Consider the following 26,436-nt stretch of genomic DNA (forward strand, 5'->3'; position numbering starts at 1 on the left):
ATGTATGGTGTATGGCTCTGTGCGTTCTACGGTCTTACGTAGACTTGACACTATACACCATTCAGCTTTGAGAATTTGCTCTGGAGCATTTCGAACCTCGCCAATGCATAGTCTTTATGTTCTCTGTCATCAGTTACCTCTTGGTTTACGACGAAAAAAGTATCTGCCCAGTACTACCTTCGAGCTTTGTCTATTCCGAAGCACCCCTTGTCCTCTATGACATTTCCGGCTGGTCTTCGAAGACTTTATAATGCTCGACCTTCCCACATTCTCCCATTTTTTGAGAGAGCTAAATCTCTCCTTCATGATTCCGAGCTCCACGATAAGGTGATACAGACTTCTGATCCCTTTTACTTTCCGCCATGGAAAATCCCTCAGTTTTCCTTCCTAAATCCCTTCTCTAGTTTTGAGAAGCAGAATACTGCCCCTATTGTCTACCAGAATCTCTTTAATTCTCATCGCTGTCAGTATCTAGATTACTTAAAAATATTTACGGATGGTTCAAAGTCAGATGGTCATGTTGGTTGTGGTATTGTTTTCGATACTGATATATTCAGTTACCGCCTAGACACATCTTTCAGTCCTATCTGCTGAACTATTAGCAGTTTTTTATGCTCTTCAGAGGATTTCACTCTCCTCTGAGAGTAAATTTTGTATCTATACTGACAGTATGAACTCATTGAAAATACTTTGCAATATTCAAAATCAAATTCATCCTGTTGCCCTGGAAATCTTGGGTCTTCTAAGGATTCTCCAAAACAGGGGGTTTGAGATACTATTTTGCTGGATTCCGAGTCATGTCGGAATCACTGGTAATGAGCTTGCGGATAATGCTGCAAAGAGTGCCTCTTTGCTTCTACAGAGAGACTTCTAATTCAGTGATGCGAAAAGTGTAATCCAACGTCATTTTTACTCACTCTGGCAGGAGTCATGGAGCAATCAAATGAATAACACGCGATAAAACCTTTTATTTCTTTCTGGCCTTGTTTACCTATGCGAGAGCTAGACGTTAAATTATCTAGACTCCTCATTAGCCACACACGTTTTACACATAAACATCTTTTATTCGACGATCGGGCTCCATTCTGCATGAGATGCAAAATTATTTTAACGGTTCTCACCTTTTGATTGAATGTCCTTATTTTAAACAAACTGTTCATGTTGCAACAGTGGACATGCAAATGCTAGTAGGGGAACGTCCCCACAAAAATCTTTTTTAATTTTTAAAAGCAATTGGTTTTTATCATCTTATTTAATATTCTCTCTTATTGCCATTTTTTACCCTTTTCCATAATGTTAAGAGACACTTCAATGGAATTTTATCAATTAGTTTCCATTTTTACACACTTTTATATAAGACAAGTGTTTAATATTTTAAACAAAGGTCTAGCGCAGTATGGTCAAGTATGGCTCTTGCGCCACTAAACCTCACAATCCAATCAGTGAAATTCGATATCTGCGAAATGACATTTGAATAAAAATAATTCCTTATTACTAAAAATTACCTTTTTAATTTACCTTTAAAAAATACCTTAGCATAAAATTTTCCCTATAAGTGATTCTTCCCGAGATGCATTTATGTTATACTAACCGTCTTTGGCGACCAACCGGCCGGTTCGACAACTTTAATGATAACTAAATTAGTCAATCAAATATCTTATGAAACTTGGTCTCTTAATAGCATTTTGCAAAATATTTTTAAGTTTCAGATTTAGATATTTATATAATTCAGTCATACTATTGTGTAATCCTTAAACAGTTCTGTTCATTGTATTACATACCTCTCTTTCATTTTCTGTCAGCGTCCATAAATTTTCAACTTTAATTTAGGCTGAAAATGTTAAACTGCTATTAATATGAAAACATTCTTCACCGAAAACAGCCATGTCTTTTTTTAATATGGGAATTGAAAGCCGTTTTTCGGCATTGAAGCTGTATATGCAGTGCAAAATAATTTTCGCAATTTATATAATCTCTTAAGTATATAATATCAATTTTATCTTATATTTTATTTAAGTCAATAAATGCACTTATGAAAAAATTATGAAGTTTAAATTTTAGTCTTTTTGTCCTAAGGAATCATATTCTGCAAACTATTCTCGACATTTCTACTATTAAATAAATAAACGTTTCTATCTTCTGCGATCAAATCTAAACGATTTATGAAATTTTTTATATCAATTTTAAAAAAATCAACATTTTCATAATCATAGGACAAACTCTGGCAGAATATTAACGTATTTTCTTTAAGACTGTCAATGAAGTGGTTTAAAATCGCCTGTTTTTATAGAAGGGTGATATTCAAATTTTATAAATTTTTCAGTTTAGTGATTTATTTAGTTGATTGGAATTCAACAATTTTTAAATACTGGTATTTCAAGAATACTTTTTAAATGATTCAAAGGCAGAGGACTTAAATAAAAAATTTTAATTCGTAATTTTAAAAAAATTGAGCATTTCTTGACTCATGTTACATAAAATATAATTATCTAGTTTATTTAGATCATTTTGCTAACAGATGCATACCCTAAAGTAACTAATGGGCGCTGATTGTAGCGATTATTCTATATATATTAATCCATGTTTATCTTAAACTGTTTCATTGAGTTAGCAATATAGATATTGCAAAAGAACATAGAAAATTGTTCCTCCATTTACTTTTTAGAAAATACCATATTTCTAATATTTTTCACTTCATACAGACACGTGCTGAAAATTACTTTTATATATTTAATTTTCAATAATAGTTTATTATTTTCTTAATTTGAACTTCGGTTAATGTGATAGATACAATTCTGAATTTATCTAGCTGGGAAAAAAAAGGTTTTGGGATTCTAACAATTTTGAGATGGGGAGAAAGAAAAATGAAGGGGGAAAAATAACTCTTTTAAAAATTGACGATTGCGCGCAATACAATAATCGCGTGATCATTCCAAACACGCACACATTGAGCTTTATTATAAGTATAGATTGCACATTTGTACATAAAAAAAATCAATTACCAACATTTTTGCAGATTTTAATGCTTAGTTTATGCTTACAAGTTTTAATCAGCGCGTATGCTTTCAATTTGCTAAACAAGTATTTTTGGTTTTCAACTTAATTTGTTCGTAAAGTCCATTCATTTTAAATCGAAGTAAAAATCACTCTTTTGTTTAAACCAGCGTACAACTCCATTTCTAATTCATTTATTTTTAAATTTTACATTTCGGTTTACTAATACAACTTTTCAAAGTTGCATTAAAAATCTGGATAAACATTCAACTTCTGAAACTAGGATTTTTCTTTTCTAGAACTGCATGTCAACTTTATCCAAATCGCGATGTTTTTGCGCATGTTTGATTAGTAGTAGGAGTGCGACATATTGAACTTTTTACCAATATTTTATTGGAATTGTCATATTTCCATGCAACGCAAAACAAGATTAATTATGAAAGTTTTGAGCTCTTTCGACACATGGCTAGTTTACAAAAATGTTAAAAGAAAAATGTTGTAAAGCAGTCCCAGCTTTTGCTTTAATGTATTATTTGTCTGAATCTGTTCACTTTTCATTAAATTCATAAAATTCATTACGTTGATATTTATTTTATTTCCTAAGCTAAAGTGAAATTTTTTTTCTCTTTAACAGCGTATTAATGATTTAAATGAAGAGAATAGAAATCTTCATAGAAGAATAAAGGAAAAGGCCATCAATACGGTAAGAATTTTCTAGAATTTCTGACTTTTCTTTCATTAAAATAGTATGCTTAAGCATGAAGTATGCCATTAAGAGGACTTCAGTTCAGAACTTTCCGGCCTGATTCAAATAAAATGTATCTACTCATTATTTTTCCTGTGCTTTTTTCATATCTAGTAGAATTTTTAAAAAATATCTAAGCTTAATCATAATGTAACTCCAAAATATAAGAATTTTACCATTTGAAGGGGGAAAAAATCTGAAAAAATATTTTGAGTTCGCTTCAAACTGCCAAAGACTACATTCTTACTCTACAGTAATGATATTCTGTATATTAAAATGCTGTCCTTTTCAGGCTGACAAAGCTATCCAAGCACCACCAAAGATACCCGAGGCACCACAGTCGCCACCCGAGGCACCACAGTCGCCACCCGAGGCACCACAGTCGCCACCCGAGGCACCACAGTCGCCACCCGAGGCACCACAGTCTCCACCTGACCCACCACAACGAAGAGTTGCAAAAATCAGGGTGAGATTGCTTTTTTAATAATATCAGAAAATGTATAAATATTTGAACATCGATATTAGCACTGCAGTTAGTATGATTCATTACGATTGATTGTTTAAGATTTTCCTATAAATCTACATTTTTATGACTTCCACAGCAATTAAATTTCGAATGAACTTGCTTAGTGCTGATTCTTGTGTCTTCTGATTTTGTTTAGTGATTTGTTTATTTTGTTTAGCAGCATTTAAGGAACGTCTTCTGAAATTCAGGACTATATAAACTTTTATTGTGATGAAAAAAGTTGATGTACAACTTAATACATTTAATCTATTTAGCTTCATATAAAATAATAGAATTGACAAAAGTGTATAATTAAGTATCACTAACCTTTAAGCACGTTACTTTTTAGCGCGAATGCATATCTTTACTTTAATAAATTGTCCTCTTGTGTTGGAGCTTCTTTAGTAAAAAAAATCTCACGAGAAAGAAATAAAGAAACTAGAACTATTGCATTATAATTTTGGACAGTAGGGTGAAAAGAAAAAAAAAATCAATTTTTGATTTTAAATTTACAATAGGGTGGAAAAGTTGTGTTTTAGTGTAAATAAAATAAATTATCAATATGAAAAAGACTGAAATTTCGCCAAATTTTTTAATTAATTTAAAATTCTAATAAAAAATTTAAAAAATCGCTCTGAGGTGCATATTGTATATAAGAGCCAAGTTTGTTAAGTCTGAGGTCAAACAGAGCTTAACACACACACACACACACACACACACACACACACACACACACACACACACACACACACACACACACACACACACACACACACACACACACACACACACACACACTTTAGTTATAATAAAGATGAATGTAAATTATCTTTTATCCTTTTTCCGAGATAATATACATATCGAATAAAAAAAGGGTATATTTAAATACCGATTTTGTGACTGTAGATTATTAAAATTATTCGAATTACAGAGAATAAAAAAATCCTGGTACAGTTAAAAAAATAAAAAGACAATCAAACGCGAAATAAAATATTCTGCAATAATACATGCTACGAAAATTTTAACTAGATCATTAGATCATGGCGTTTTTGCCACTTAACTTTTGTACATAAGTTTAGTAATAATGGTTATTAAATAATAATGATGTATTAATTAAATAATAATAAAGTTAAATAATAATGGTGTAATAATTTATAACAGCACGGGAAAGTTGCCTTTTGGTGTATATAAAATAAATTATAAATATGAAAAATATTGGAGTAGATCTTGAGGTGCCGCAAGGATGTTAGTTTCATAAAATTGAAATTTTTGCTATATTTTAAAGTTTTTACAAAATCTTTTGATTTTTAATTTTTAATAGCATGGAGAAATCGCCTTTGGGTAAAGATGAGATAAATAAAAATTATAAAGATATTAGACGTGCCGCAATGACGCTATAGTTTCAAAAAGACACTTTTAAGGATTTTCGCGTGTCTCAATTACGAAATGGAACTCTTTTAAAAGGCTTTCTCATATGAATAAAAGTATAGAAACGGTTTTACTATTGGGCTGGAATAGCAGTGAGTTGTCACCGGAGCGGTTGTTATTGCATTCACAAAATATGCACATAAAGGGCAAATCTTTAGTCAGATTTGGATGAATGATACAAATCTGTTTTACTAATAAACCTGTGAATTAAAAAAATTATACTGAGCTTTTATAAAATTTAATACTTTTTACATCTCGTAATTATCGTGTTCATTTCAACTCGGAACAGCTGGACAGACAAACTTTCTCTGAATAGATTTCTCTGAAAAATTGAATTTACAAATTCGGCTTGACGTTGTATATGAAATTTCATCCACATAATTCAAATGTTTTCATTTATCATTCAGTCGGCTATTGACAGACGTAATTCAAAAAAATAATTTTCGGACTTCGGGAAGCCTGAAACTTGGAAGATTTTCAACCTGAATTTCAAATTTTTCTAAGATACTTTTTCTTTGTATACTTCGAATAAGAGAAAGAAAAGTCAGTAAATTTTGAACACAGTACGAAAAAGAAACTAATTATAGTATGGCGAATTTTTGTACTTTTTTCAGTTTAGCAGTTCGGTGAATTTGGATTAGAGAAATTCGAAGAAGACTTAAAAAAAAAAATCTTCAGTCTCTAGACCGGACATTGAAATAGAGAGAATTTAAAGTCCTTACTGCCATATTACAATATATACATATAAATTAGAGTTTTTACAAGGTAATCAGTTGTGTATTAATTTAAAAAAAATATTATATATTTATTAAAACTTTGAAAGTAAATTTTAAATTAGATTTACTTGAATATGGTGAGAGACACATAGTATACGAAAAAAAAATCATAAAAATGATAAAAACAAGAAGTTGAGGAAGAGATAAGATCATAGGCTAGGATTAAACAAGTATGCATGCCAAGGAAAATGAATTTACCAAAAAGAAACCGAAATGAAAGGTTTATTTTAATCACTGAATATTTTTTACTGCAATAGAAAGCAGAATTGTGAGAAAAAAAAATATCATCGGGGAGAGTAAAAAATTGAATGGTTTCTCATCAATATATATTTATTGCATGATCGTAACTCAATACCAGTATTTGAAACTGTCCGTAAATATATCCTTTAGGAAATCAGTCACACGATGTTTTGAGTTTTCAGTTCAATTGTAAATGTATATAATTACAATGGCAGATATGTGCGAAAGGACAGAAATATCGCAAACGCGTTGCAGTTGTAGATAGATTCTGGTTTTTGTTTTCCTTAACGCATTTCTCTCCAAGTCTTCATATCTTCCAATCCACTATATGATCCCCTATATTTTCATTTAAGCATAACTCATTTAAATTTTAAAGGTACAGAAGGTACATTCATGCAGTTTTTTTATAAGGGCGTAATAGAAATAAACGGCAAACTTATAAAACAAGTAGTTTCGGAAATAATGTAAAATTAAAATACCCAAGTTTGTATATTACGAGGATTATTCACAAGCAAGCTATTTTTCCAACCTCATTTTGAACATTTTTTGCCTTTGCAATGCCTACATATCTCGAGTCGCTTGGCAGCGGAAACTTATGTTCCCTTTTGACAAGATTTCGTATATTACAGCTGTATACTGCCGCTATTAGAAATATTTAAAAAAATTAGTCTTAATTGTATTTTTTATGAACTCAAATTTATATGAATGATTATACTATCAATTATTATGTCAGTTAAATATTTCAGCCAGTGTATTAAGAAAGCCTTTATGGCAAAAAATCATAACGCACTGTTAATACAACATAGAAATTGGCTGTATTAACCATAAAAACACCGAAATTAAAACATCAAAACTCTTATGATTTAAAACAACAAAGCAGTTTTAATATGTGAAGAGGAAATTAGAAGCGCCGAAAAGAACTTTGAAGCTTTTTAAGGATATACATTATACACTAATCTAGTCAGTATTGTTTAACACGGTAACTCGAAGGTACAGTGAAGTAGATGGACTTGAAACGTTTTCAAAGCCATCCATTGTTGGAAATTAAGGTAAATGATTTTAGAAAGCTTTTCAATTTAAGAAAAAAAAATTACTATTAAAAATATATTCTAAAGGACAATTTTTTACAAAAAAAATTGTTGAAACGATGTAAGATATAATTTTGTGCAAGAATGTTTCCGGAATTGATTGTAGAATATTGTTGAGCCTTCTCTTACTTTTTAATTAAAATTTGTAAAACACTACGAAGTGCACATTACCACTCTTCAAAGTAATATATGCTAGATTTTCTAATAAGCAGATACATACATTCTTCCCGATATACTGTAAATCAAACGGCATGGGCTATACAGCGCCAGAAATTTCATCTTTATTAGTAAAGATCATAGAATTCGTGCTTGATGCTTCATGTCGGTGTGATTCATTGAAGCTGTTGGTACTTCTAGGAAACGATAATGAGGGGGAAATGATCAGAACCCGACACATTTCTTTAGTGAATCAGAAATTCGAAGGGAGACCTATTGCGCTCTCTACAGTCTTGTGGGAACTCTCTACTGTATAATTACACATTTCCATAACATGCGTATTTAAATTTGTCTATAGATTGTAATAGTAAGAATTATTATTCAGTCTAATTTGCATTTTCCCATGTCTGTTCTCAGTCTGATGTTCAATTTTCCTTTTCAGAGAGCAAGGGCTGAGCCCCCGTTCAAGCCTTACATAAATAAGAAAAGGAAGAATAATCCACTTAAGTTGGATGATATCGTAAGTACAGTGCTATTGTTATAATCCAATATAGGTTGTTTGTTTATTAAGCTGATTTCTGCCACTTGTGAAATAATTTTAAAACCAACAAGGCATTAATCAACAAGGCAATTAATCATAGCATGATCAATTCAAAATTTTAATCTTTAAGTGGGTGAAATTCAAGTAAATATTTCGCTTTTTATTTCCTATATATGGAGGGGAAACATTAATCCAATTATTTTTAAATACATGTCACGAATACGGATGCGCGAGGTTAAATTGAAACTTTGAAGCTTCTAGAAATTTAACAGGATTCGAAAATTTTTCTTTACATATATTGAAAGTGGAATTGATTTTTATAATTTTAAGCTGAACGAGCTTTTATAGGAAGTCACTTGGTTTGTTAATACTTGTGAATTTTGCAAGACTTATTTTCTTACTTTAAATTTGCAGTGGATTTGCATAATCCCATACACTTGAAAAGCAGGATTTTGATTGTTTGAAATTTCGGTATGTATTTCAACATGGGAAAAGGTATTAATATAATTGTAATAATAATGACAAAAAAAAGGTGGTTCCGTTCAGCTGAAATGAGATCATTAGAAAAATTACTTCACATGAACGTTTGAATAACGTCACCTGCATCTGGTGATGTTATTCAAGCTTTAAATACTTCATATCTTTGGAGATTCAGGGATGTGAGATAGGCATATGCAAAATATATAACCGGGAATGAGATGTTTTAATTACTGCAACTTGGAAGTTGGGCGAATATAGCACTGTCCTACGTTTACATATCTTTCTAATTTAGTACGCAACATTTACATTCGAAGCAATTTCTTCTTTTTTTTTTTTTCTTAAACTAATTTTTTGCGTTTAGATAATGGTTATAAGCATATCAGAAATTTGTGTCCTATTTCCCTTTGTCCTGATCTCGAATCGTGGGCCATTCATCTTCTTTCTTGCATAATTATGTTTAAGACTTCGTTTGAATTAGTCCTATACATTTTAAAACAAAATATGAAACTAAAGGTTCTCCAGCACTATTCGAAGTACCATTGCCATTCTCGAGTCCACTAGCGTAGAATTATTTTTACTTATGAATATGATCAATCTATGAAAGCATCTTGTTCTGATCCAATTCACACAATTTTTCTGACATAATAATCAATTCTTTACTTTTGTACCTTTTTTTTATATTGACTATTTTAACTAACACTTAAGGCGAAATTCTTTTCATTTTAACTTACTTTTGAAGGCAGCCAAAATTTGATTCCTACACGGAGATTTGTTTACATATCTGTAAAATCTACTCACCCGCCTCTTGCTCTTTCTTCTCTATGATTAGTGGGAAACTCGCAATAGAATCATCAACTGATACACTCCTTGGTTGAGCTTCAGTACGTCCCATTCTATTTTAATCTGTGAGAGGAGGTAATGAATGGAGAAAACAAGCGACATCCTTATGAATTCATTACTCCATTGCTGAATATACTTTTCACTTGAGAAATAGATTCTTTTCTAACTCAACTCTTGCTTCCATCGTTGCAAAATCTGTATGAATCTATATTTTCCCAAAACTGTTGCTGAAAATTTTTGGAAGTATTGAAACGATGATTTTTAACGGTACTCTTAACCTCAGTGTTAGGACATCTTAAAATCATTTTCTCAAATTCGAAAGAATTACAATAAATTTTCTAATAAATGAGATTGAAATTTAATAAAATATCAATTGAAAAGTTAAAAAAAAAAGATGTAATTTAGACATTGTCTTGAAGAAACGAGAGAATACAAACTTTCAAAAATCTAGTGCATCGCTTCTTTATTATAAATAAATGTGTGGGCGTGCATTGGCGCTCTATAGACCATATCGCTTGACCAAAAGCTACCTATCTTGGTGCATATATTCTGGACGATGGGAATGCACATTTCGGAATAATTTTTATTTTAATTAGAATTTATTTAAATATTATGAAAAATTGTGGCATTTCCTTGCAAAAACTACCGACTAGTACAAATGAATTTTTAGCTATTCAATAAATAGTCATCGTATTAATACTAATTTAATTTCACTCGAATTTTCCTAGATTTCAACTATTTTTAAAATATTTATAATTTTAACAAATTTCAATATTTAACAGTAGATCAAAGCGTTTTCGTTTCTCTATCAAATACTTTCTGGTTTTTCGTCTCTTTTGTCCTAAGGAAGAATATTATATATAAAATTTAAATAAGAGATAAGATTTAAAACACCATGAAAGTCACAAGATAGATAATCACAAATACAATGCTTCTAAGGCCTCAGTGAGTTAATGGATTTTGACACTATTAGGAAGAGTTATATACCAATGAACAAATTGATACTAGATTATTAACATTTTTGTAAGCGTGGATGTCTAACAATTTGTTGCTTAAAAAATATATGCTCGAAATCGTGCATTAAGTGACGATTTTCAGTTCACTTGAAGCTAAACATTTGAAAATATAAGGCTTATCACTTGGTCAGCACAGGTGGATAATTACTAATAAAAACAAGCTTAGAACTACTTGCCAGAATCTTATCATTTTCAGAATCATATGTTAAAGAAGATTTATCTCGGAATATAATTATTAATCTTTCAAAAATATTATCAATTTTACTTTCTTGTGATATTTGAATCTAACTTAAAAATAATATTGTGTATCCATGGACGCAGTGGCAACTTGTTCACTCCCGATGCAGTGTTACAGCGCTCACTGCATCTTTTCCCATATGTATTTTTATTAGTTCATTGCATGACACTTATAAGCATTTCCTGTTCGAAAATACACGATTTTGATTGACTCTGTATTAAACCATTCTTTGATCTTATCATTTGTGTTTATAAAAATTGTTATTTCATGAAAGCATGGAAAATAATATTTACATTTAGTCATGCACCGAATAACCGCATTGGTGCTCGGTGCGCACCATTTACATTTCGCAAGTAAACTAGAGTAAACTTTGAAAAAACTGCTTCTCTAGATGCTAATCAAGAACCAACCATTTTTCAAAGATTTAAAATACTTTCTTGCTTGATTTTTCTCTTGCTTGATTTTTCTCTTGCTTTAATGTTTAGACAAAGGAAATGCTTACAAGTTGGCACGTACAGCACTAACATTTTTTTTCTTTCAATGACTTAAATCAATAGTTCTCATGAAGTTGTTTAGAACTGCAAATAAAATAGTTTGGAGCGGTGTTTTTATGTTAATCGAAAGTAAAATAACGCTTACCGCGCGCTTATAAAATTGATTAATCGATACATTCGCTCAAATCTTTTAAGATATAAGAAACTTAATAGAATGTTGCTTATTTAATTGAATTCAATACACGATTTTTAAACAAAGTCTTAATTTTCAGCAAATTTTGATCTCAATTTATTAAGTGAAACTATGTCTGAGGGATTGTTTACTTCCCCGACAATTCAAACGTTGAGAATCATACAATATTCGTCCTACACTTTTATTAGAAAAATTTTGGAACTAACTTTATTAATATTTTCATTTCTCTGATGACAATAACTTGTTGTTGCAACAAGATAGGCAAATTTAATTTTACAGTAAAAATCATACCATCAGAGATATTCAGTTTCTTCTATCTTTTAGATTGCATGGACTGTCCATATGTATGCCAGTAGTCCAGTAATTTTGTCAAGATTTAAAACAATGATAAATGAATTCTTCACTAAACATGTTTGCTAAGTCAATTCAGGTCACCAATTTCAGCGTGAAAAAGTCTGTAACACATGCCCAATTCACTTCAGCAGAAAAAATTGAATGAAAATCCGATTGTGTTAATACTCGAAAAATAGAATAGAGAAATGCTCTGGCTCGGTTAGACAGTCCAGGAAATTTAGCTTTTGAAAGATGTCTTTTCATCCCAACCGGAGCTTGAGTTGAGAAGACTTCACAGCACCAACCTTAGAAATGCTTATTATTGAATATAAATTTTCGAAAAAAAAAGTTTTTATATAAGAGTTTCAAAGAAATTTAAATTATATACAGTATTCTTACGCTATAATATTTTTAACAAAAATCAAAGCAGAATATTAAAGATAAAATCGCATTTTTTTGAAAAACTTTCAGTTGAATGTTGAAATCAGTTTCAGAAATTCTTTGCCTTATCTTTTAAAGCTATCGGGTATGAATAATATTTTCTCTCTGGGCAGCTCTTGTTGAAAATTCGCTTTACAGTTTGGAACTCCCGTTTGAGACAGAAGACCCTCCAAAACTGTTTTCTTCGTATATAACAGCAAAGCGGAGACCGAGTTCAAAATCAAATGATAAAAGAGCAATTTTACAATCACTATTTCGGTTTAGTTCTATAAATGCGTTTAGTTGCATAGTGACATATGCACAATAATTTTAACATGTTCATAAAACAATGTAACCCCACTGTTCACTTCATGAAAATGGCGAGAGGTATTTTAGATACAGTTGACAGAATTTTTCTAAATGAGAATTTCAAGATCATTAACATTATGTGAATATTAACACAGCCAAATTAATAGGTGAAGCTCCTGCGATATAATTTGGAATGAGTATGTCACAAATGGAGGTATTTACAAAGACGTGTAATTCTTTTTCACACCATAAATGAAAGCAGAATTTTAAAAACAATTCGGCAAAGAACAATTTATTTGTGTGCTTTTGAAATCTTAATGTCCTACTATCAGATGTTCTATAATTGTACCGAATCTATTAGCCGTCACTTTAGAAAAATTACTTTGATCAGAACATATCTAGTATGCAAAAGTTTCTATGCAAATGAACACGCAGAACAAAATTTAAATAAAAGAAATTCGTTTGAATTTGGAATTCTCAAATTCTTTGCTATATGATTAAAAGCCATAGAATAATTAAATGCGAGATCAAATTGGTGAAATAAAGGTTTACATTTTTTCTCATACGAAGTTTTATAAATCTAAGGCTAAACTTCTGGAATTGCTCATTAATAAATATTCGCTTATATCCCTTTCTTTTACTGACATGAGATTGAAATAAGTGCATTCTAAAAATTGAAAATGTAATTTTATTAAAATGATCATTTTATCTGTACATATTTCTACTTACGTTTTGAATGTATGCGTGCTATAAAGATAATGATTTTATTAGGTGTTATTTCACGGTTCTATTATTTTCTTTATAGGATATGGATATCTTTAACACCATTATTAGTGATATCAATAATTTGTGGGAGGAGCTGACAAATGTAAGTGAAAACGCTTCTTGTATTCAATTTCCTATTAGACATTTAATTCCTTAGTTGCAATTGAATAGAATTTTAAGTAAACCAACTTTTGACAATAATATGAAATTGCTTACAATTTTGCGAAACCTTGATCGGTCCTTTCATTAATGTGCCCTGTTATTCCAGTTGCGTAACTTATTATTGAAGTGTCTTGCATTTGTTTCTAACAGGTGATATTAAACTTAATTATATAACATAATTTTAAACGAATATTTGATTGTTAAAAATCGAATAATGTAAAAGTTAATGTAGTAATTTATTACCAACAACTAGAATATCTCGAAAAGAAAGACTGGTGATAATGTAATATATAAGTGATAAAGTATGCTAGTTTTAATTTAAATTATATATTCAAACTGAAATAATCTTTACAAACTACACTAAATGTAAATGACTACAAAGAGAAAACAAATATAATTTTTCTAACACCCCTAAAGATTTCTCAATCAACCATTTAAACCGATATATTTCACTGAGGAATATATTTTTAATAATTGATTTAAATCCTTTGAAAGAGGTTTTACAGTATTAAGAAAGTCCCTAAGATGTAAATTGCGTTGGGAGGGTGGATGTATTGACCAACGATATTCATGCCATTTTCCTGGAGCATTACTTTGTACACTATATTGAAACGATTTTAAAACGTGGAATCTCTCTTTGTCGGTGAAGGAATTTCATACGAAACACTCCAATTTCGGGAAACTGATAGCTGTAAAAGTCAGTGTTGACGCGTTTTTAAAAATTGAAAAGAAACAATTCACGTCTGATAAAACTGTGCAGTGCTGAGCAATTTTATTGACTTTGTACCATCCTCCTAACTCTGTACCTACCAATCATACGTTTATTTCTTGATAATTTTATAAGGCATATAGCGCTAGTTGCAACGATGCGGAGTTGTACTTCAATACAAATTTAAAGGTTATTTGAAACTTTCGCTATCCGTTACTGTAACCAGTGAAAATCAATTTAAGTCCCTAGAATTGGTTCTACGACTACAAATGAATTAAAAGTTCAATGGTTTTCAATGTTTCCTTCAGAAATCGGCGAGTTCTGGTTTAGGACGATATGCGGCGCTGGTTTAATATTTAAGGTAACTGCTTCAAATTGTACTGTTTGGTATATGAAAGAAAAATAAATAAAAAACATGACATTCAAAGAAAATAACTTCAATATTTGAAAAATAATCACAGTTTGGAGTCTCCAAGCTAAGAAAAAACACATTTGCTATCGAATCGCTTCAATTTACAAAAATAAAATTTGGACTTTTCCTTTTGAACCAAATTTGAAGGCAATATCGAATTTTGGATTCTTTAGGATTTTTGTCGTTCAGCCCTGATAAATATAATGTTTAGTAAATTTCTCTGAAATGTGAGCATAATATTTTTGAATGAAATTCTTCAGTGAGTTAACATTCTGTTGATTTGTATTATCGAGTGCTTGAAATGTAACTAAATAATTTCATTTATTTACTTCAGAAAATAAATTAATATTCTTATAAAAATTACATTCTTCAAATTTTAAATTCAGTTAGTCGAACGGAAAACAGTTAGACTTAAAAATGCATACTTGGTCCTAATAACGATTCTAAGAGATTCAAAACTTGAACTCTGTACACGGTCACTGTGTTAATTAAACGAATTACTTTACGTCATGTCTTGCCTTGGATGAAATCAGTATTAAACCGTTTTTCGAACATAAAAGTTTTCCACGAAGTTTTTAAGTTAACTACAAAGGAAAACAAAAGTTATGCTTGATTATTAGCGGAACCCCAGCTACAGACCGAAGCATTAATTATTTTCCTCCAGCAAGCAGTTATTGAAGAGCATAGAAATGAAGCTTTCTTTGGTTTGCAATAGAATGTTCCAAACTCCCCAAAATTTCAACTTTAACTAAAACAATCCTATATTATAAAGATACACATTGGTTGACTTTCGTTTGCGGAGAAAATTATTAGAATATTGTTCTAAATTTAAAAAAAAAAACGTATAGGATTTTTTAATTCATTGAAAATAGAAACTATACGTCAAATATTTTAACAATAAAATTCTATGGCGAAAAAAGTACAACAAAAATTGCTTCAAAATGTTTTGAAATTCTTGAATTCTCTACATTGTTTATTTTTATACATATTAAAATATTTATTCTAAATTTTAGTTTTGGAGAGCATTCAACAGGTGTAAACGCAGATAAATAATCGGGGATAATGAAAAATGCCACAAGGAATAAATTTCTGTAATCATGAGTAGTTTATAAGGAAAGCACAGACTGTAATGAGTAAAAAAATGAAATGCGAACCAAACAAGATTTAATTATTATGTTTATTTGCATAATCTTAACTTTTCATACTCATAAAAAAATTCCTCATTTCTTCCACAGGCAGACCCGGAAGTACCCAGAATCCCGATGGCAGTATACAAAAGAGTGATGGCGCAGTTTCTCGGGGACAGATCCTATCCTTATTTCGAAATCGAACAACTACCACCGCTAGAGAGTCCTGATGCGAATGAAACTAATATAAATACCATCAGACGGATATTCGAAATGGCCCAGCAAGTAGCGGAATACGAAGGTAGGAGCCAAATAAATGACAAGCATGTTCTAATAGCCATCAACACAATCACACGTTAAATAAATAAACAAGAAAATGAAAATAATTCTGTATAAAAAAAATCACTGCCAATTCATTTCGAAAAACATTACGGTCCCCGAGAAAGAGAAGGAAATCTATATAAGAAATAATATGAAGATAAATTTAAAAACGTTCCAAATATTCATAGCTGCGTCCAGAAAAATGAAGCATATAAATTATAAAATGAAAACTGCCTTATTTTATACGTGAGGAGGGGTCAACATAATCTTTCAATAATGCGCTTTTTATATTTACAAAGAACAGGCATTTCACAAACTTCCATATTCTTTTCATCATTATAAGGAAAACATTCGTTTCTTTCTTTATTACTTTGAAAGCGAATCGTCTTCTCAAAAATACTTTTTCTGGGTTAAAATCTGTTACATATATGGTGCATACGAATATATTCTATATAGCTGGGCCAAATAGACGTATTTGTCAAATTTTATTTAAAGTCATAAAATTCAGTTTATTCTCCTTATTATTTGAAAATAGAATAGTCTCCTCAATAATTGTTGTTCTGGGTCGAAATGTATTTTATATAAGTGGTGCATACGGATAAATTCTATATAAGTGGAGCAAATACACGTCTTTGTCCAATATCATTCCAATTAATGAAATTCAGTTCCATAATAAAAAAAATATAAAGCTCACCAAAAAGTTAATTCTTAACACAAAGAGAAAAAAAATATTTAGCTTTGGCAGTCACAACTATTCGGCGTAGGTGGTGCTGCTTAAGATGAAATATAGTTTTCATACATCGAAATTCTTTTATAAATTCTTTACAAAAAAAAAATCAAATTCCAATTGATTTTTAAAAGAAAAAAAAAATATATCCTCTTGCCGATTGCTTGCGTCACTGAAATTTTTCCAATTAAGTGGTGCAATTTGTGCATGCCAGTTCTCTGAACTGTCTTTCATATAGGCTCTCCAAATTTTGTTTAAACAAAGAGACCAATTTAAATGACTAAAGCACTTGAAATCATAACTGTGCTGCTTAGGTGGGCTTGAATCTATGAAATATAGATTTAATACAACGAAACAGTTTTTAAAAACCTCTACATGAAAAATAAATCCCAATTCCTTTTTAAAAGAAAAACATTATATCGTCTAACCGATTGCTTGCTCCTCACTGAATTTTTTCCAATTAAGTGGTGCAACTTGATAAATAAATGTGGATCCTAGTTGTCTTCACTATGTTTTATATTTTATTGCAAAATTTTCCATGAATAAAGAGAAAAACCTCAATGACTATTTCATTTTTAGTCAACATTGTGCTGCTTAGGTGGTGCTGCTTTCGATGAAATATAGTTTAAATTCATCGAAATTCTTTTTAAATTCTTTACATAAAAAAAATCAAATTCCAATTCCTTTTAAAAGAAAAAAATTATATCCTCTTGACCATTGCTTGCTCCTCACTGAAATTTTTCCAATTAAGTGGTGCAATTTGTGCATCCCAGTTCTCTGAACTGTCTTTCATATAGGCTCTCCAAATTTTGCTTAAACAAAGAGACCAATTTAAATGACTAAGGCACTTGAACTCATAACTGTGCTGCTTAGGTGGGCTTGTATTTATGAAATACAGATTTAAAAAAACGAATCACTTTTTAAAAATCTCTACATAAAAAATAAAAAATAAATCCCAATTCCTTTTTAAAGGATAAAAATTATATCGTCTAACCGATTGATGGCTCCTCACTGAAATTTTTCCAATGAAATGGTGCAACTTGATAAATAAATGTGGATCCTAGTTGTCTTCACTATGTTCTATATTTTATCGCAAAATTTTCCCTGAATAAAGAGAAAAACCTTAATGACTATATCATTTTAGTCAACATTGCGCTGCTTAGGTAGTGCTGCTTTCGATGAAATATAGTTTAAATTCATCGAAATTCTTTTTTAAATTCTTTACATAAAAAAATTCAAATTCTAATTTTTTTTAAAAGTTAAAAATTATGTCGTCATGACCATTGCTTGCTCCTCACTGAAATTTTTCCAATTAAGTGGTGCAATTTGTGCATCCCAGTTTTCTGAACTGCCTTTCATATAGGCTCTCCAAATTTTGCTTAAACAAAGAGACAAATTTAAATGACTAAGGCACTTGAACCTCACCCTAAGGCTTGCTCCTCACTGTGCTGCTTAGGTGGGCTTGTATCTATGAAATATAGATTTAATACAACGAAACAGTTTTTAAAAACCTCTACATGAAAAATAAATCCCAATTCCTTTTTAAAAGAAAAACTTTATATCGTCTAACCGATTGCTTGCTCCTCACTGAAATTTTTCCAATAAAGTGGTGCAACTTGATAAATAAATGTTGATCCTAGTTGTCTTCACTATGTTTTATATTTTATTGCAAAATTTTCCATGAATAAAGAGAAAAACCTCAATGACTATTTCATTTTTAGTCAACATTGTGCTGCTTAGGTGGTGCTGCTTTCGATGAAATATAGTTTAAATTCATCGAAATTCTTTTTAAATTCTTTACATAAAAAAAATCAAATTCCAATTCCTTTTAAAAGAAAAAAATTATATCCTCTTGACCATTGCTTGCTCCTCACTGAAATTTTTCCAATTAAGTGGTGCAATTTGTGCATCCCAGTTCTCTGAACTGTCTTTCATATAGGCTTTCCAAATTTTGCTTAAGCAAAGAGACCAATTTAAATGACTAAGGCACTTGAACTCATAACTGTGCTGCTTAGGTGGGCTTGTATTTATGAAATAAAGATTTAAAAAAACGAATCACTTTTTAAAAATCTCTACATAAAAAATAAAAAATAAATCCCAATTCCTTTTTAAAGGATAAAAATTATATCGTCTAACCGATTGATGGCTCCTCACTGAAATTTTTCCAATGAAATGGTGCAACTTGATAAATAAATGTGGATCCTAGTTGTCTTCACTATGTTCTATATTTTATCGCAAAATTTTCCCTGAATAAAGAGAAAAACCTCAATGACTATTTCATTTTAGTCAACATTGCGCTGCTTAGGTGGTGCTGCTTTCGATGAAATATAGTTTAAATTCATAAAAATTCTTTTTTAAATTCTTTACATAAAAAAATTCAAATTCCAATTCCTTTTAAAAGTTAAAAATTATGTCGTCTTGACCATTGCTTGCTCCTCACTGAAATTTTTCCAATTAAGTGGTGCAATTTGTGCATCCCAGTTTTCTGAACTGTCTTTCATATAGGCTCTCCAAATTTTGCTTAAACAAAGAGACCAATTTAAATGACTAAGGCACTTGAACCTCACCCTAAGGCTTGCTCCTCACTGTGCTGCTTAGGTGGGCTTGTATCTATGAAATATAGATTTAATACAACGAAACAGTTTTTAAAAACCTCTACATGAAAAATAAATCCCAATTCCTTTTTAAAAGAAAAACATTATATCGTCTAACCGATTGCTTGCTCCTCATTGAAATTTTTCCAATTAAGTGGTGCAACTTGATAAATAAATGTGGATCCTAGTTGTCTTCACTATGTTTTATATTTTATTGCAAAATTTTCCATGAATAAAGAGAAAAACCTCAATGACTATTTCATTTTTAGTCAACATTGTGCTGCTTAGGTGGTGCTGCTTTCGATGAAATATAGTTTAAATTCATAAAAATTCTTTTTTAAATTCTTTACATAAAAAAATTCAAATTCCAATTCCTTTTAAAAGTTAAAAATTATGTCGTCTTGACCATTGCTTGCTCCTCACTGAAATTTTTCCAATTAAGTGGTGCAATTTGTGCATCCCAGTTCTCTGAACTGTCTTTCATATAGGCTCTCCAAATTTTGTTTAAACAAAGAGACCAATTTAAATGACTAAAGCACTTGAAATCATAACTGTGCTGCTTAGGTGGGCTTGTATTTATGAAATACAGATTTAAAAAAACGAATCACTTTTTAAAAATCTCTACATAAAAAATAAAAAATAAATCCCAATTCCTTTTTAAAGGATAAAAATTATATCGTCTAACCGATTGATGGCTCCTCACTGAAATTTTTGCAATGAAATGGTGCAACTTGATAAATAAATGTGGATCCTAGTTGTCTTCACTATGTTCTATATTTTATCGCAAAATTTTCCCTGAATAAAGAGAAAAACCTCAATGACTATTTCATTTTAGTCAACATTGCGCTGCTTAGGTGGTGCTGCTTTCGATGAAATATAGTTTAAATTCATAAAAATTCTTTTTTAAATTCTTTACATAAAAAAATTCAAATTCCAATTCCTTTTAAAAGTTAAAAATTATGTCGTCTTGACCATTGCTTGCTCCTCACTGAAATTTTTCCAATTAAGTGGTGCAATTTGTGCATCCCAGTTTTCTGAACTGTCTTTCATATAGGCTCTCCAAATTTTGCTTAAACAAAGAGACCAATTTAAATGACTAAGGCACTTGAACCTCACCCTAAGGCTTGCTCCTCACTGTGCTGCTTAGGTGGGCTTGTATCTATGAAATATAGATTTAATACAACGAAACAGTTTTTAAAAACCTCTACATGAAAAATAAATCCCAATTCCTTTTTAAAGGATAAAAATTATATCGTCTAACCGATTGATGGCTCCTCACTGAAATTTTTCCAATGAAGTGGTGCAACTTGATAAATAAATGTGGATCCTAGTTGTCTTCACTATGTTTTATATTTTATTGCAAAATTTTCCATGAATAAAGAGAAAAACCTCAATGACTATTTCATTTTTAGTCAACATTGTGCTGCTTAGGTGGTGCTGCTTTCGATGAAATATAGTTTAAATTCATCGAAATTCTTTTTAAATTCTTTACATAAAAAAAAACAAATTCCAATTCCTTTTAAAAGAAAAAAATTATGTCGTCTTGACCATTGCTTGCTCCTCACTGAAATTTTTCCAATTAAGTGGTGCAATTTGTGCATCCCAGTTCTCTGAACTGTCTTTCATATAGGCTCTCCAAATTTTGCTTAAACAAAGAGACCAATTTAAATGACTAAGGCACTTGAACTCATAACTGTGCTGCTTAGGTGGGCTTGTATTTATGAAATACAGATTTAAAAAAACGAATCACTTTTTAAAAATCTCTACATAAAAAATAAAAAATAAATCCCAATTCCTTTTTAAAGGATAAAAATTATATCGTCTAACCGATTGATGGCTCCTCACTGAAATTTTTCCAATGAAGTGGTGCAACTTGATAAATAAATGTGGATCCTAGTTTTCTTCACTATGTTTTATATTTTATCGCAAAATTTTCCCTGAATAAAGAGAAAAACCTCAATGACTATTTCATTTTAGTCAACATTGCGCTGCTTAGGTGGTGCTGCTTTCGATGAAATATAGTTTAAATTCATCGAAATTCTTTTTTAAATTCTTTACATAAAAAAATTCAAATTCCAATTCCTTTTAAAAGTTAAAAATTATGTCGTCTTGACCATTGCTTGCTCCTCACTGAAATTTTGCCAATTAAGTGGTGCAATTTGTGAAACCCAGTTTTCTGAACTGTCTTTCATATAGGCTCTCCAAATTTTGCTTAAACAAAGAGACCAATTTAAATGACTAAAGCACTTGAAATCATAACTGTGCTGCTTAGGTGGGCTTGAATCTATGAAATATAGATTTAATACAACGAAACAGCTTTTAAAAACCTCTACATAAAAAATAAATTCCTTTTTAAAAGAAAAACATTATATCGTCTAACCGATTGCTTGCTCCTCACTGAAATTTTTCCAGTTAAGTGGTGCAACTTGATAAATAAATGTGGATCCTAGTTGTCTTCACTACGTTTTATATTTTATCGCAAAATTTTCCATGAATAAAGAGAAAAACCTCAATGACTATTTCATTTTAGTCAACATTGCGCTGCTCAGGTGGTGCTGCTTTCGATGAAATATAGTTTAAATTCATCGAAATTCTTTTTTAAATTCTTGACATAAAAAACAAATTCCAATTCCTTTTAAAAGTTAAAAATTATGTCGTCTTGACCATTGCTTACTCCTCACTGAAATTTTTCCAATTAAGTGGTGCAATTTGTGCATCCCAGTTTTCTGAACTGTCTTTCATATAGGCTCTCCAAATTTTGCTTAAACAAAGAGACCAATTTAAATGACTAAAGCACTTGAAATCATAACTGTGCTGCTTAGGTGGGCTTGAATCTATAAAATATAGATTTAATACAACGAAACAGTTTTTAAAAACCTCTACATGAAAAATAAATACCAATTCCTTTTTAAAAGAAAAACATTATATCGTCTAACCGATTGCTTGCTCCTCACTGAAATTTTTCCAATTAAGTGGTGCAACTTGATAAATAAATCTGGATCCTAGTTGTCTTCACTATGTTTTATATTTTATTGCAAAATTTTCCATGAATAAAGAGAAAAACCTCAATGACTATTTCATTTTTAGTCAACATTGTGCTGCTTAGGTGGTGCTGCTTTCGATGAAATATAGTTTAAATTCATCGAAATTCTTTTTAATTTCTTTACATAAAAAAAATCAAATTCCAATTCCTTTTAAAAAAAAAAAATTATATCCTCTTGACCATTGCTTGCTCCTCACTGAAATTTTTCCAATTAAGTGGTGCAATTTGTGCATCCCAGTTCTCTGAACTGTCTTTCATATAGGCTCTCCAAATTTTGCTTAAACAAAGAGACCAATTTAAATGACTAAGGCACTTGAACTCATAACTGTGCTGATTAGGTGGGCTTGTATTTATGAAATACAGATTTAAAAAAACGAATCACTTTTTAAAAATCTCTACATAAAAAATAAAAAATAAATCCCAATTCCTTTTTAAAGGATAAAAATTATATCGTCTAACCGATTGATGGCTCCTCACTGAAATTTTTCCGATGAAGTGGTGCAACTTGATAAATAAATGTGGATCCTAGTTGTCTTCACTAGGTTTTATATTTTATCGCAAAATTTTCCCTGAATAAAGAGAAAACCCTCAATGACTATTTCATTTTAGTCAACATTGCGCTGCTTAGGTGGTGCTGCTTTCGATGAAATATAGTTTAAATTCATCGAAATTCTTTTTTAAATTCTTTGCATAAAAAAAATCAAATTCCAATTCCTTTTAATAGTTAAAAATTATGTCGTCTTGACCATTGCTTGCTCCTCACTGAAATTTTTCCAATTAAGTGGTGTAATTTGTGCATCCCAGTTTTCTGAACTGTCTTTCATATAGGCTCTCCAAATTTTGCTTAAACAAAGAGACCAATTTAAATGACTAAAGCACTTGAAATCATAACTGTGCTGCTTAGGTGGGCTTGAATCTATGAAATATAGATTTAATACAACGAAACAGCTTTTAAAAACCTCTACATAAAAAATAAATTCCTTTTTAAAAGAAAAACATTATATCGTCTAACCGATTGCTTGCTCCTCACTGAAATTTTTCCAGTTAAGTGGTGCAACTTGATAAATAAATGTGGATCCTAGTTGTCTTCACTACGTTTTATATTTTATCGCAAAATTTTCCATGAATAAAGAGAAAAACCTCAATGACTATTTCATTTTTAGTCAACATTGTGCTGCTTAGGTGGTGCTGCTTTCGATGAAATATAGTTTATATTCATCCAAATTCTTTTTTAAATTCATTACATAAAAGAAAATCAAATTCCAATTCCTTTTAAAAGAAAAAAATTATATCCTCTTGACCATTGCTTGCTCCTCACTGAAATTTTTCCAATTAAGTGGTGCAATTTGTGCATCCCAGTTCTCTGAACTGTCTTTCATATGGGCTCTCCAAATTTTGCTTAAACAAAGAGACCAATTTAAATGACTAAGGCACTTGAAACTCATAACTGTGCTGCATAGGTGGGCTTGTATTTATGAAATACAGATTTAAAAAAACGAATCACTTTTTAAAAATCTCTACATAAAAAATAAAAAATAAATCCCAATTCCTTTTTAAAGGATAAAAATTATATCGTCTAACCGATTGCTTGCTCCTCACTGAAATTTTTCCAGTTAAGTGGTGCAACTTGATAAATAAATGTGGATCCTAGTTGTCTTCACTACGTTTTATATTTTATCGCAAAATTTTCCATGAATAAAGAGAAAAACCTCAATGACTATTTCATTTTTAGTCAACATTGTGCTGCTTAGGTGGTGCTGCTTTCGATGAAATATAGTTTATATTCATCGAAATTCTTTTTTAAATTCTTTACATAAAAGAAAATCAAATTCCAATTCCTTTTAAAAGAAAAAAATTATATCCTCTTGACCATTGCTTGCTCCTCACTGAAATTTTTCCAATTAAGTGGTGCAATTTGTGCATCCCAGTTCTCTGAACTGTCTTTCATATAGGCTCTCCAAATTTTGCTTAAACAAAGAGACCAATTTAAATGACTAAGGAACTTGAAACTCACCCTAAAGCTTGCTCCTCACTGTGCTGCTTAGGTGGGCTTGTATCTATGAAATATAGATTTAATACAACGAAACAGTTTTTAAAAACCTCTACATGAAAAATAAATCCCAATTCCTTTTTAAAAGAAAAACATTATATCGTCTAACCGATTGCTTGCTCCTCACTGAAATTTTTCCAATTAAGTGGTGCAACTTGATAAATAAATGTGGATCCTAGTTGTCTTCACTATGTTTTATATTTTATTGCAAAATTTTCCATGAATAAAGAGAAAAACCTCAATGACTATTTCATTTTTAGTCAACATTGTGCTGCTTAGGTGGTGCTGCTTTCGATGAAATATAGTTTAAATTCATCGAAATTCTTTTTAAATTCTTTACATAAAAAAAAACAAATTCCAATTCCTTTTAAAAGAAAAAAATTATATCCTCTTGACCATTGCTTGCTCCTCACTGAAATTTTTCCAATTAAGTGGTGCAATTTGTGCATCCCAGTTCTCTGAACTGTCTTTCATATAGGCTCTCCAAATTTTGCTTAAACAAAGAGACCAATTTAAATGACTAAGGCACTTGAACTCATAACTGTGCTGCTTAGGTGGGCTTGTATTTATGAAATACAGATTTAAAAAAACGAATCACTTTTTAAAAATCTCTACATAAAAAATAAAAAATAAATCCCAATTCCTTTTTAAAGGATAAAAATTATATCGTCTAACCGATTGATGGCTCCTCACTGAAATTTTTCCAATGAAGTGGTGCAACTTGATAAATAAATGTGGATCCTAGTTGTCTTCACTACGTTTTATATTTTATCGCAAAATTTTCCCTGAATAAAGAGAAAAACCTCAATGACTATTTCATTTTTAGTCAACATTGTGCTGCTTAGGTGGTGCTGCTTTCGATGAAATATAGTTTATATTAATCCAAATTCTTTTTTAAATTCATTACATAAAAGAAAATCAAATTCCAATTCCTTTTAAAAGAAAAAAATTATATCCTCTTGACCATTGCTTGCTCCTCACTGAAATTTTTCCAATTAAGTGGTGCAATTTGTGCATCCCAGTTCTCTGAACTGTCTTTCATATGGGCTCTCCAAATTTTGCTTAAACAAAGAGACCAATTTAAATGACTAAGGCACTTGAAACTCATAACTGTGCTGCATAGGTGGGCTTGTATTTATGAAATACAGATTTAAAAAAACGAATCACTTTTTAAAAATCTCTACATAAAAAATAAAAAATAAATCCCAATTCCTTTTTAAAGGATAAAAATTATATCGTCTAACCGATTGCTTGCTCCTCACTGAAATTTTTCCAGTTAAGTGGTGCAACTTGATAAATAAATGTGGATCCTAGTTGTCTTCACTACGTTTTATATTTTATCGCAAAATTTTCCATGAATAAAGAGAAAAACCTCAATGACTATTTCATTTTTAGTCAACATTGTGCTGCTTAGGTGGTGCTGCTTTCGATGAAATATAGTTTATATTCATCGAAATTCTTTTTTAAATTCTTTACATAAAAGAAAATCAAATTCCAATTCCTTTTAAAAGAAAAAAATTATATCCTCTTGACCATTGCTTGCTCCTCACTGAAATTTTTCCAATTAAGTGGTGCAATTTGTGCATCCCAGTTCTCTGAACTGTCTTTCATATAGGCTCTCCAAATTTTGCTTAAACAAAGAGACCAATTTAAATGACTAAGGAACTTGAAACTCACCCTAAAGCTTGCTCCTCACTGTGCTGCTTAGGTGGGCTTGTATCTATGAAATA

This window comes from Argiope bruennichi, chromosome 6, assembly GCF_947563725.1.
Source record: "Argiope bruennichi chromosome 6, qqArgBrue1.1, whole genome shotgun sequence".
Taxonomy (NCBI): Eukaryota; Metazoa; Arthropoda; class Arachnida; order Araneae; family Araneidae; genus Argiope; species Argiope bruennichi.